This window comes from Balaenoptera physalus (assembly GCF_965194825.1).
Source record: "Balaenoptera physalus genome assembly, chromosome: 3".
In the NCBI taxonomy this organism is placed as follows: Eukaryota; Metazoa; Chordata; class Mammalia; order Artiodactyla; family Balaenopteridae; genus Balaenoptera; species Balaenoptera physalus.
This window is the reverse complement of record NC_138890.1, coordinates 144,773,157-144,787,218: the sequence shown is the minus strand read 5'-3', so window position 1 is coordinate 144,787,218 and position 14,062 is coordinate 144,773,157. Positions and strand designations below refer to the sequence as shown.

The following is a 14,062-nucleotide window of genomic DNA, read 5'->3' as shown; positions in this document are numbered from 1 at the left end:
GTTCTACATTTGCACCTCCACCTAAGAAATCCCTTAAGAGTGAAATGCCACCTCGGTTGACTCTTTCCTTTATTTATTTATTTATTTATTGGCTGCATGGGGTCTTCGTTGCTGTGCACGGGCTTTCTCTAGTTGCGGAGAGCTGGGTCTGCTCTTAGTTGCGGTGCACAGGCTTCTCATTGTGGTGGCTTCTCTTGTTGCAGAGCACGGGCTCTAGGCACACGGGCTTCAGTAGTTGTGGCACGCGGGCTCAGCAGTTGTGGTTCACGGGCTCTAGAGCGCAGGCTCAGTAGTTGTGGTGCACGGGCTTAGTTGCTCCGCAGCATGTGGGATCTTCCCGGACCAGGGCTCAAACCCGTGTCCCCTGCATTGGCAGGTGGATTCTTAACCACTGCGCCGCCAGGGAAGTCCCCACCCCTGTTGACTCTTAAGAGCATGTCATCTGTCTCACACTGTGCTCACTCAGTGTGACTCCACAGATGGTAAATCATTGGCTACTCTAGAGTCTGCTCTGAAGCCATGCTAATAGAAAATTTAAAAGGCCTTCAAATACGGGCAGCTTTTGTTCATGCGTTGCTGAGAGCATATGGGGTTTAGTGACTGATCCCTGCTCAAAGCCATTACGATTTAGAGACTGGAAACAAAGTTAGCCCCTGAATGCCAGTGGTCAGTGCCATCAAGTTAATTCATGTAATAAATCTACATCCCTACTATGTGCCAGGCACTCTTCTAGCACTTGGGATATGTCCGTGAGCAAAATAAAGATCTATTCCCTTATAGGGTTTACACTCTAGCAGGGGAAAGCCATAAATGGATTATAGTCTTTAAGAAGGTGACAGATGCTCTGGAAAAAGAGAGTAGAGTAAAGCGGGTTGGGAGCTCAGGGTTGGGGATGGCTTTAATAGTTTTTTTAGGGGGGATGGTGTGATGAATTGGGAGATTGGGATTGACATATATACACCAATATGTATAAAATGGATAACTAATAAGAACCTGCTGTATAAAAAAATAAATTAAATAAAATTCAAAAAGAAATAGTTTTTTAAGAAACACAGAAGGAATACCAACGTTTTAAAAGTTAAATTTATTGAATGTTTATTATAGTCCAGGTGTGATGCTATGTCTCTCTCATTTAGTCCTATAAGAAGGTATCTTTGGGCTTCCCTGGTGGCGCAGTGGTTGAGAATCTGCCTGCCAATGCAGGGGACACGGGTTCGAGCCCTGGTCTGGGAAGATTCCACATGCCGCGGAGCAACTGGGCACGTGAGCCACAACTACTGAGCCTGCGCGTCTGGAGCCTGTGCTCCGCAACAAGAGAGGCCGCGATAGTGAGAGGCCTGCGCACCGCGATGAAGAGTGGCCCCCGCTTGCCGCAACTGGAGAGAGCCCTCGCACAGAAATGAAGACCCAACGCAGCCATAAATGAATAAATAAATGAATAAATTTAAAAACAGGAAGGATGAAGATTTTAAAAAAAAAAAAGAAGGTATCTTCATCCCTTTCTGACAAGAGTGGAAGCTGAAGTACAGAAGTTAATCAACCCCCTGAAAGTCACATGAGTCTAATATCTATGCTCTTAATGTCTTTGTTTTAGAACAATACAGGCAAAAGAGAGAATTAATCTAGTTCTTCAGATAGGTGGAATGGGCGTTAGCCAGAAAATACTTTTGGGAAAGAGGAATTGATAGCAATGGGAAAAGAATATTTATGTAATCTTGGCTAGAATACCAAACCCGTACTGGGTTATACGATGGGAAAAGGTTGAAAAGTAGGTCAGACTGGATTAGGGTGGGTTAACAGAACTCTATTTTGTCTAGACGGTGTTGAGAAGACTTTGAGGTTTTGAGCAATGGTGTAGAGGTCGGGGTGGTGACAAATCTGTGTATGGAGCCATGGTATCAGAGAGTCAGATAGGGGCTTCCCTGGTGGCGCAGTGGTTGAGAATCCCCCTGCCGGTGCAGGGGACACGGGTTCGAGCCCTGGTCCGGGAGGATCCCACATGCCGCGGAGCGGCTGGGCCCGTGAGCCACGATTACTGAGCCTGCGCGTCGGGAGCCTGTGCTCCGCAACAAGAGAGACCGCGACGGTGGGAGGCCCGCGCACCGTGATGGGGAGTGGACCCCGCTTGCCGCAGCTGGAGAGGGCCCTCGCACAGAAACGAAGACCCAACACAGCCAAAAATAAATTAAAAAAAATAAAAAAAATAAAAAGAGTCAGATAGCTTTGTAGTATGATAGTTGCATGAACTTGCCATTTTGAGTGATTCAAAACTGCCGGTTTCTTTCATTTAATTACTTGGTTAATCTTTTGGAAACAAAGCCTTTTAACTGAAAGGTTAAGGTCTAACCATCTCAAATGTCAGATTCAAGGTTATCCCATCTTGCCAAGCTATGATGCTTGGTGACCCTCAAACTTCAAATAAACAACATGTCCTAAAGGTGGCTTAAAAAAAAAAAAATCAAAGGCCATTATGTCTTATAACTTTCATTCTAAGACCCTAGAAGAAGAATTCCCATAATGTCAGTTTTATAAAAACTTATGTAAGTATAATGATATTTGAAATGTGAGCGACTAAAGGAACTTGTAAAAGGCAGCTATTGACTAAAGTAGTCATGTCATTATAGCTCCTTGCTTAAAGCAGAATAGATAGCATTTTCCCATTGTATATATGTTTCTCCATATAACTACTGAAAGACTAGAAGGAAGAGTAGCAAGGAAATGCTGGTTAAGAAGGGTGGCAGTAGGGTGAGAGACAGATTTCTGCTTCTTATACAATTAGAATAGTGATATTAGGGTGACATGTGCCTTTCTGCATTTTTAAATTTAAATTCCTTAGAGATGTACTAATTTGTCAGATAGCAATATTTAAAATGTAGGCAAATCTGTAGTCTTACTTGGGCTAAAGACAGAATCATAAAGCTACTCTAGTATCAGTCACATGAAATTAAACTCAAAAGCTAAGAGAACCTACAAATTGAACTTGAACATCTCTGCGAGCACGCAGAACGCTGCTCACAGCAAGTTTTCCACACTGTCATCTTAGACTTCGTTAAATGTTTACTTATCCAAAATTGTTGAGAAAAGCTCCTGATATATTAAAAGAAATGAACAGTAAGTTTTGAATCAATTGCTCACTACGGTTTGAAAAGACTCTTATGCTAGCATTTTCAAAGTTGATCAGAGTATGGTCTATTGCCTATTTCCAGACTGGTTTGCTTGGATCCAATGGGGTCTGTGTAGATAGGAACAAGGTGGCAACCTAATTTAAGAATTAAAGAACCTAATTTGTATGTTCAGTACAGCTGCACATACAAATTTTAAAAAGCAGCTTTCTTTGATTTGAGCAGAAATTGTGTAAGTTAAAGGGATAACCTTAATTATTCAGTACTGAGCCAAAGGTTTCATCTATTTTCTCAATTTTTATTAGTTCTTTAGTAAATAGTTTGGTAGATGCTCTTAAAAGGAGCAAATAGGAGGAGAATAAGAAGTTGTCCTTGGATGAAATATCAGGTTGAAAACTATTTGCCACTATGATTATTATTGACCCTTATGATAATATCTATTGGGTTAGACAGATGTATGCGCCATGATGAATACTCCAGTGGTAGAAGTTAAACCAAAGACTTGAAAAGACCACACCATGTGGATAATTTCAGTAACAGCTTGTTGGCTTTTCTCAGGACCTGAGCAGATATAAACTAGAGGAGCCTAGGGATATTGCTCATTATAAATAACCTTAAAGTCAAAAAAAAGACTCAAAACTATTTTGCTTATACCAACAGATAAGGCAAGCTGAAGTTCTCTGTTTTGCTCCCTTTATAATAAATTCCAATTAATGTTGCAGATGAGAGTAGCTTGAGTCACTCATTAACCTGGCGATCTGGTTAGTGTTTATCAAATACCTACTGTGTTCCAAGCACTGTATTATGCTATATATACAGTGACAAAAATAGATATGGTCTCTACTCTCAAGGGGCTTACAGTATAGGCAGGGGAGAGAGAATAAGCAAGTAATAGTTACTACTGGTACTAAGTATTTCAGAGGAAATGTTTCTGATTAGGGTAGAAAGTTTCACTGCCATTAACAATGTTTAGAAGAGAAGGCAAAATTAGATGACTTCAAGGAATTCTATATATTTTTTTCTTATTAATATCAACCACGGAAAGATGAAAATTTTGTCTTAAGGGTTTAATTACCCTCTTCAATAGACAGTTTTAAAATGATGACATTAAAACATTAATGATGGGAGATATTTACATTAAATATTTGGGAATCTCCTATAATAATATTGCAATCTGGAAGACCATCTATGTGACAGAGCCAGTGGGAGGAAAAAATCTTGTGATGTGCTAGGTTATGAAGGAATGTCAATGATGTTTCCTGCAAAGTTATCTTAAAATCCAGAGTTCTGAATCAACACTCTTTTCGTAAACACAGGAAAGAAACATATGCTCATTTGGCATCAGTTTTGTCACTTCAGGAGTACAAGCAATTCAGAGATGACACAAACCTCTATATTCTAGAACCAAACATGTTCTGTGGCACTCGTAATTACCAGATTTTTCTAAGAGTACAACAGGGTCACTTTCAGATCAGGCCAAACTACTGAACTGTGGATTTAAATGAAGCAATATTTTGAAAATGTAACCATGGGTCCCTACTAGTGGCTTTAGATATTTAAGGAGCACTACCTAGTTTACGAGAGCATTAGCAAGAGAATATTAGGTAACAGTTGGTTAAGGTTAGCCTTCATCAAGAAAATGGACTTTATTATCACCCCAAATAGTAAGGCGCTCAACAAGTGTTGGCTGCATGAAATATAAGAATTTGGATCCTAAAACAGAGCAGAGTTGCATCCATTGTTTCTATTAAAGAGTTCTTGTATACAAAGCTGAAGATTTCTATCTCTACACACCATCTGGAAACTGAACTACAGATTTTCTTTTGTTCATGGATATACCTAAAAGATCCACAACAGTATTGTCTGTAGCTTAGAATGAAGCTAAGATTTTATCTTAGACTGTTCACATATCTATTGAATCTGGCAAACTTTCGACCCTCTATTTTCCATAATTACCCTTTATTTCCATACCTCTCCTCCCTCTCCACCAAAAAAAATTTTTTTTACTTAGTTCCGGGATTCCTCCCCAGTCTTGCTTCATCGCCATTCCGAGTTCCTGCTTCCAAAAAAGCTATACTATCTTGTGTCATGTACCTTGTTCCTCACGATTAGCCAACTCTTAGTACAGTGTTATATTTTTTATACACACAGCACAGGTATTTCATATTTAGAATACTTGAAGTAAAAAAGCTCTTTGTGGGATTACTTCTTCCTTCCATCTTCTCAAAAGGATCCAATGAGAATCTAAGTTGTAAGAGCCTCTAGTTGTCTCTGACCCACTTTCATGGCTGAATTCTTGTAGGGGTGCCCTATCAGACCTCAGGGTCTTCCTGATTTTGTATTAATCAGGCATCAGTGTTCAATTCCTCTATTCACAGTCAATCTGAAATGCAAAGCCTTGTATATTTAGAGCTCACAGTAGATATATACATAGCCACCTGTTCCCTGGAGAAGCTGATCTCTTCCATTTACGCTGGACACACACACACACACACATGTGCATGCACACACAAGTACACAGTGTCTTCTCTTGTTACCTCCCTAGCCTGTAATACTTACCGCCTTCACCTACTTGAATTCCTACCTGTCATTCAAAGTTCACTCAAGATGTGTTGTCTTAGGTCTTCACTTACCTCTCACTGACCCTACCATTTCTCTACACTTGACCTATTGTTGTCCTCTGATTCATGTGGAACTCTTCCCTTAACTCAATGAAATTCTGAGGTCAGGGAATCATTTATCCTACTTTTCTAGCCCCCATGCAGTCTGGTAGAAGCAGTGCACTTAAAACATTAGAGGTAATACACAGTTGCAATTTGTTCCTTAATATTAAAATCTTTTCTTTACCGTGCTGATTTTTCATGAAAGAACAGGTCTTTCTTCAACTGCTAAGCAATCGCTACTCAAACTCATTCTGCCAATACAGCCAGGTTAATTGATCTGAGTCAGCATTTTGTTTTCCAGATTTAATAAAGAGATCTACCGCTTAGCAGATAAAGATCTAAGTCCTTGCCCTGACATCCAAAGCCCAGTGTAGTCCATCTCTCCTTTCCAAATGATATCACCCCTTACCTCTCTACCACCTGTACTTTCTCTTGGCCAAACTGGCCAATCAGTATTCTTTGGGCATACATCTGCATGATGTACTTATGAGCTTCTGCCTAGAATGCATTTTTCTTCCTACCTTTGCTGATTTGGCTTCCACCATTCCTTTGAAAGCCAAATCCATCATCACACCTTCGTCCTTTTCTTTCTGTACCACTCTGTAGCACTTAATTATAATAAAACCATATGTTAGTTGAGCGGTTGTCATTTTCTCTGAATTTCATGTAGGCAGCAATTGTTGACACTTACGTGCTCCCTAGCAGGTGTTAGGTAAATGCTTTCAGCCAACTTTCAGTTACAAACAATGAAACCTTTAGATCACCTGGACAAATCAGAAACCCCAAGAACAAGTTATCAGGCAGCCAAGCAAACATCTATGCATCAAGATATCCTTCAGAAGACAGGTTGGACATTGAATAAAACTATCATTTCAATTCAAGTACACGAATTCTTCTGAAAAGCCTTAGCTATAGCTGAACCTTGGTCCAGGCAGAAATCAATATTAAACCTCCTTATCGTCAACCAGCTATGGATGGAAGAGCCTGTTCTATTTGTTTTCTTCTTCAAAACTGGGATTTTATTTAAGATATCTGACTTCAGAAGCAAAGGGTAAAAAAAGAAATCCCGAAACAAAAACAAAAAATAACACTACCACCACCCAATGCTGATGTAGTAAAGCACAGCTGGCATTTTCCTTTTAGGGAGCTTTGAGCACCTACTATGTGTACCATTCCAACTTCTGATCCTCTGATCTACAAGTAAATTACATGTTTCTCATCTGAATTAACATTGTGCCCCAAAGCCAGACTGGTTTGGCATTCTTCATAGGACTATGAGAGCCCTCTGACAAACAGTCAAACACATTTGGCTTATTTCTGCTGCCCTAAATGGTAACAAAAAACACGTTAGCATCTGCATTACATATTATAGAAGATTAGAACAGCTCTTGGCCCCTTAGTAGGAAACTTCAAATATGAAAAATAAGTGAGATCCTTTGGGTGAAATGTTTAGAACAAGGAAGGCAGATGCACCCAACATGGATACATTAGTGAAGATATTTTTGACTTTCCAGTTACTTGGGCATGGATTAATTCTAGACCTCAGGAGAACTTAACTGTCCTGCCCAGAGGAGATTTAAGTGGTACCTTAAGAATTAAAATCTGTGTGCCTGTACTTGTTTATGAAGCATTGCCACATTTTCTTGCTTGACCTTCACATTTAATAGTTTCATGGTAGGTAAGAAAGATGGTCTCATTTTCAGCCTGAATGTGTTCATCTCTAGATTTTAGCTTGCCTAAAGACCACAAACAATGAGAACAAGACCACTTTCCAATATCAATTTAGTTATTTCATTGAGAATTATAGTCCTAGAGCAGGTACATTTCTGAAGCAGCAGCTCTGAGGAAGTTTTTTTTTTTTTTTTTTCATGGCTTCTCCTTTAATTTTAGTTTGGAGGCAACTCGTTTTATTGATGGAGAAAATGAAGCTCAGTTGTTATATCCCTTGCCTTCAATAGCAAAGCTGGGTTGTGGACACCATCATTTGTAGTTCAAAGCCCAAGCTCTTAACCACTAACCTATGCTGCCTCTTCAAAGCCAGAGTTCCAATTCTCTCCTTCTAGATCACACCCTTGTATCTTTCAGTCTAAGGTGTGATCTCTGCTAAACACCCATCTCTGATTAACACTGGTCATTCTTAGGACTGTTTTGCAAGGAGGGTGAGGTGACTAAGGGTCAGAGACATTGAGTAGCACATTCCACTGCAGGAGTAGAGTCTACATTCTTTACTTCGTGTAAAATAGAATTTCTTCTAGACTTCCTTCTAGACTTCTATTCACTGGGAGTTCTTCCGTTGCTAGCCTAGCAACATACTTCACGTAACAGGTATTTACTAAATATTCTGACAACCATCAAGATTTGAATCATAAAGATTCACGCTTGAATCCTGGCTCTACCACTTAATGGTATGACCTTGGGCAGGCTGATTGATCATATTGGAGCTAAGAAATGGAGATATCTTTTCTACCTTAAGTTATTTCAAGTGAAAGTCAAATGGGAGAATGGAATAGTACTTCATAAACCATAAAGCACTATAAAAACTAAGTGCAGCAGATTCATTTACCATGATGGCAAGGCCTACATCTGCACTCCGGGCAAGGCATGAAAAAACAAAATAAAAAGTTTTATAGGTTAGAGAGAACCATCTGGTTCAAGAGTAATGATCTAGTTTACGGAAATCTTTTTAAAAAGAAGCAACTGGGACAGTCTTCTAATAAATGGAGATTAATTATGTTTTTTAAAAACCCCAAAGGGAAAAGGATTTGGAAGCAAGGTGACAATATAAAACTAAGGAGTAGATCGGTTTTCCTAGAATCAAGAAAGCAATTATGTGAGATAGCAGGAAAAATGTCAAGGTTTGTGCTTTTTCATCTTTCTAAGATTCAGTTAAACTGAGCGATGTTTAAATGCTTTATTATTTCCATGACTGTAGGAATTCAGTTACTTTGTTATGCTTTCCACTGAACAACTGAAATATGAAAGTTACTCTTAGATCATGTGAAGGGCTTGCTGAAATACAGCTGGATGGGCCCTACTGCTCATATTTGCTTTAGTGGATGTAGCATGGGAACCAAGAATTTGCATTTCAAACAAGTTCCCAAGTGATGCCGATGTAGCTGGTCTGGAGACCGCACTCTGAAAGCTAGTCTGAGATGAGTTCTTTCTAGCTGTGAACTATACAGTCTAGCTAACTACGTGTCCAATCTTGAAAGAATGAATGAATCTGACTGTTAAATGAGAACTTACACGGCTCATCGGTTACATAAAGTTCTAAGTCTGTTTCAGAATAACACTTTGCATCACATTGCTAGGGAGAAATAGGGTAGCTTTTTACCCAGAGAAAACATTAAACCGTAAATTCCTCACCCAAATCTCTTTCAGGTTGGAGAACATTTCAAACCCAGCTTTTCCAGTATTCTTACTTCCTAACCTACCGGCTCCTTTTCCTCCATGGTTACCTAAAAATATAAGTGACAGCCCTCGTGCATTCTGCCTCACCGTAGCTCCGCTGCCACTGATCGCTCACTCAGCCTGCTCTGTTCACTCAGAACTCTTGCTAGTTTAAAGCAGTTAAAGGTCACTTGCCTCTAGCTAGCTTAGGGGCTAAGTTATAAGTTACAGCAGCAGAAAAACATTGACTGGCTTGCTCTATATTGAGGCAACAGCTTTTATGTTCCTGAAATTTCATAAGCCATAATGTTTGCGTCGTGATGATGTAAGAATTAGCAAGAGTTGGACAATCTGGATTACAGTTTTGGATGAAAATAACTTTAGAAGAGAAGGATGAGGTAGGTAGAGAGGAGATTCTACCTCACTTAATAAAAAAAAAAGTAACTTCCATTTTTAGACCAGGAAGCAGTTTGTTCAGATTCTGCTTACCCTAGAGTGACAGGCTTCCTTCCAAGGTAGGGGAAAGATTCGGGAAGGGGAGTAACCATGGCAACCTGCCCAGCTACGTGGGCAAGGACAGTATGCGGCCCTGTGTACTCAGAAGACTTTTTATTTCTAGCCTAGCCCCTCAGTTTAGTTCCCGTGGTCCTCTCCCTTCCCACTTCCTTCTGCTATAATGCTGACTTCAGGGGGAAGGACTGCTCCTTCTCTGTAGGGGGTCTGGGGGTAGGGGGTGGAGGCAAAGACTTAAATGAGACCAGAGGAGGTCAGCTTGACCAAAGCAAACTGCAGGCTCCAGGCAGAGAACAGAGAGTAACTCCCAGTCGGTTTAGTGTTAAGCACAGCCAACTCCCTGGCTTTGTTAATATTAAGTGCTTAAGTGATTAACATTTTTCAGGTAGACAGGCGGTGCCCAACTTTGACAAAGACATTCCCCCGTTCCGCCTTTAGTTTTCACAAAGATACATAATTCAGTGGTTCAGGGGGCAACATGAAAACAAAACATCAGAACAAAGTATTCTAAGCATACCGGATTAACAGTCTTCCCAACAAACCTGGGGATAGGTATTATTATTCTCTCCAGATAAGAAAGCTTAAGGTCAGAGAAATGATGCAATTTGCTCAAGGTCACATGAGAAGCAGTGCTGTCCCTGGGATTTGAACTCAGGCAATGGGGCCCCAGAAACCACACTCGCAACCACTCCCTGGCTGAGCGAGGTGTGAGGCAGAAACGGCCTGTGTGCCAGCCCTTTGTGACCACACGCAGCGTCATTTGTTCCCCTCACCAGAAATCAGCGTACTCTTTATAGAAGGAGGCTCCATGGCCTGCTTTCCTTCTGAGTCACAGGATTAATCCAGTCAGGAAACATTACCATGAGTTAGGTTACCCTTAAATACATAGATCTGAGGTTACAGCTATTTCAGCTAAATGTGATTTTGGCCAACCTCTGTGCAATCCAGTGGCACAGCTTCAACTTTAGAATTACACAGCAGTGCCAGAGAATTTTCAAATACCACATCCTGTTCCTCAGGTGTTTCATATTTCCAGTCGAGTTCTCATTCTGGTTCTGCTTGGAGTGTAGAGAGCCTTATGCATTTGGTCAAATACCAAAACCTCCCTAACTGGTCCAGTTTCAAGGCTTTCCACCTGGGGAGGCATCTTCTGCTGCCCCTTAGGGCAACTTAACACCCTGGAGCTCTGTCTTTGGCAGCCTTCTCAAGTATTTCAGCATCCTAGGTTTGTCTTTAAGAAAAGCATTAATTAAATCCTCAAGTCAAGAGAGACTGAGGAAGGGAAACACATGGAAACTTCAAAACTACCAAGGTGAAAAATATCGTCGTAGCAAGTGTAGGCTTACAGACATATGAGGGTAGAGAGAGAAATGAAGCGGCACATACTGGCTGTACCACCAACAGCCCATGTCTCCACAAAGCCTCCTGCTGACCAGCAGCCATGACCAAGGCTTCCGTCTTCCCACTCTCTAAGTCTTCAGGTAATGGCAGGCATGGCCGAGCAGGCCAATAAATATCACACCAACCAGCTGGTCAGCAGCTTCCAGGGGTCCCTGTACCACCTTCCTTCATGCCAACAAGTGTCTTGAAAGCAATTCCCTTCAACCCAAACAAGGTGGCTGAAATCCATTCAACCTTTTGGGCAAGGCAAGACATAAGCCTAATGCACAGGAATTTGGACTTTTAGTTGAATCTCCAACTATAAAAAGTCTTGAGTGGAAATGCAGACCCTGGATTCTGTCCTTAACAATGAGGCAAGGCTTTGAACAAGCGCTGTGGCTCCCTTCCCTCTCTCACATCCTCAGGAGAAGATCAGCTGTGTCCAAGATCACCAGAATGGCGACTACCTATGTGTCACAGCTCAAAGTTGGAAGACATTCTCCTACCATCTACTTTAAAATGGAGGAGGGTATAGCTTAAGAAGAACTGGTTGCTAGGGCATCCATTTGGATAGGAAGGGAGAGAGTTGGGAGTGGGAAGGGAAGGGGAAGTGAAGTTATTCATCACCAACAAGAAAAAGAATCCAGTCTGCCTTAGGAGGATACTGATTAGGGATTTAGAAGTAATCTATTCCAGAAATACACATTGGAAAAAACCACTAGGCCTCCTTTGTGCTTTCTCAACAAGATTGCACATTGCATCAGGTGTACCATTATTTATTAGCACATACGTAGCACTTCAACCCAAAGGATCCTTCCCCAAAGATGAAGGAGAGCTCAATCTCAAATACTTCTGAATTCTCATGTCAATAAACTTTCTTGCAGTATCATAGAGGCCTATCTATCTCCCCTCAAAGAGGGAGAGACAGAACCTGGGGGCGGAGGGGGCGGGCACCAGGCCTAGAGAAGAGAAGCCTGATCAAGGTCTGGCTGCTGGTTTCAGAAGCCAGGTGGAGGTGTCACAGAGCGTGGAGGCAAGCCATTTGGTAGCTGTCAGTCTCCCCCATTCCCAGCTCGTCCCTCCTGCCCCAACAGCCAGTAGATGCTCCTGTGTGGGGAGCAAACCTCAAGCCTGCAGGAAGATCAATTACATACCCCATCAAAGCCATTCCAAGAGCCTTATCGGACCTCTTGAGGGCATTTCTGCAGCTGCCTTCTTTCCTCAGCCATTCCTTCTGTTTGAGTTAGCTCTGTCTTACCTCCCTCTCCCCACCCCTCCCCTGCTTTGCCTGATTAGGGCCAGAAATTTTTTCATTAAGTCACTTTATAGTGCAATAACAACATTTACTATTCATGAAGTCGCCCCTCCATAATGTTTAAGTCTTTCCATGTGTCTGGAAGCTTATTTCTGCTCTTCTCATTTTACAGAGTGCCTCTCTTCCTTCCAAACACAAACTAAAAAGAAAGAGGATAAGGTGGGGGGAGGAGGGGAATGGATGGGGTGGAGATAACATCCAGATTCTTTAAGTGTTTTTAATCCAGTTCGATTTCTCTTTGGACTCAAAGGGCTCCCTGCTAAAATTGACGGCGGACCTGAATTCCAGGCTAAGAATTAAGTCAAGAGGAAAGGACGACAGAAACAAATAACAGAGTCGGCTCTAGGCTATGAAACCCGCTATGTTGACCGGGGCTCTACGGTTTTAACCCATTCATTTTTTTTCCCCTTTTCCAAAATTTTTACTTAATCTTTCCAGATTACAGCAAGCAGGCAAACACCACTTAAACACTTGGAGTTATTTCAAACAAGTTTGTTCAGTCTCTTGGGCAGATACTTTCTTAAGAATCGGGTGTAAGACAAAGTTCACATTTTAATGCCATACGTTGTCAGTCACAGGGAAAAAGCTTCTCGCGGGCACAAACCAGGTCCCCAGCCTTTGTCACACGGCAAAAATAACCCCCCTCGGAGGAGTTAATTAGGCGGTCAGCAGCCACACCAGCGTCCGATCCGGGCTGCCCACAGAGCTTTTCAACAAGCGCACACACACACACACACACACACACACACACACACACACACACACGAGGCGCTTGTTAAATGTCACTAGCTGGACATCTGGATTCCGACCCCAAAGATAAACGCATTTCGTGGGACCATTCCTCGGATGTCAGGCCACAAAACCGCCTGTTTGCCCAAGTACACCGTCTCCTTTCTAAGATGCCCCAGCAGTCCGAGGTCTGCATCCCAAGGCGGAGCGGGGGGAAAGCAAAGGAGGGAAAGAGGTCGCCAAAAATGGAGCCAAAGGGAAGAAGGATCGGAAAGCTACTCACAGGCTAGCTAGCGCCTCCGCGATGCGAGCATGACTTCCCGGGGGTGCCTGAGCCGCCTGGCTACCGCGCAGCCGACACGGCGGCCGCGCTTAAATAGCAGCCGGCCCGGGAGCCTCGGAGCCGCGGGCCACTCCCGGCGAGATATGGTTCTAATCAGATGCTGGCAGCTGAGGACTTCCCAGGAATGCGCCGGGATGTTTTTGCTGCCTGGGCTGGGTAACTCCCCCTCAACGTGTCTGCTGAGTCTTCCAAACTTAACTGTTTATTAACTCGAGCTGGGGCCGCGCAGAGGAGCCGGCTCCCGAGGACTGGGAGCCCCACCAGCGCGGGGCGATCGCCCGGAGCCCAGCGAAGGGGAGGAGGAAGGAGTCAGGGCGCCGTCGGAGCCCAGACTCGCGGGGCTGGGGACAAGGGACAGGGGAGGGTGCGCTTAAGGACAGGAAAGGGAAACTCCGCAGGAAAGGGGTGGGACCCAGCGACCTTCATCTCACAAGTTCCTTCTCTGCGTTGCCGCTTCCAGGGATGTGGCGTCCCAAGTCGTCCTAACCCGGTAGGGCCCTTTGAACAAAGGGCTGCCTCTACTCCTGACTTTCCTGGCAAGAAGCAGTGGAGGCTAGCTCAGATCTGCTGTCGCTCCAGTTGCACGTGTGATTGCCCCCTTTAAAGG

General features: G+C 42.8%; 1 protein-coding gene across 8 annotated transcripts in view; it reads right to left on the bottom strand.

Annotated features, from left to right (window-relative positions):
- DAB2 (DAB adaptor protein 2) overlaps positions 1–13,809 on the bottom strand; it is a 53,188-nt gene extending 39,379 nt beyond the window's left edge. For all 8 annotated transcript variants that reach the window (XM_082453756.1, XM_082453754.1, XM_082453760.1 and 5 more), the window contains exon 1: positions 13,396–13,809. The gene's annotated coding sequence lies outside the window, so the exon portion shown is untranslated. The remainder of the gene's footprint in view (positions 1–13,395) is intronic.
- Positions 13,810–14,062: the final 253 nt, after the last annotated feature.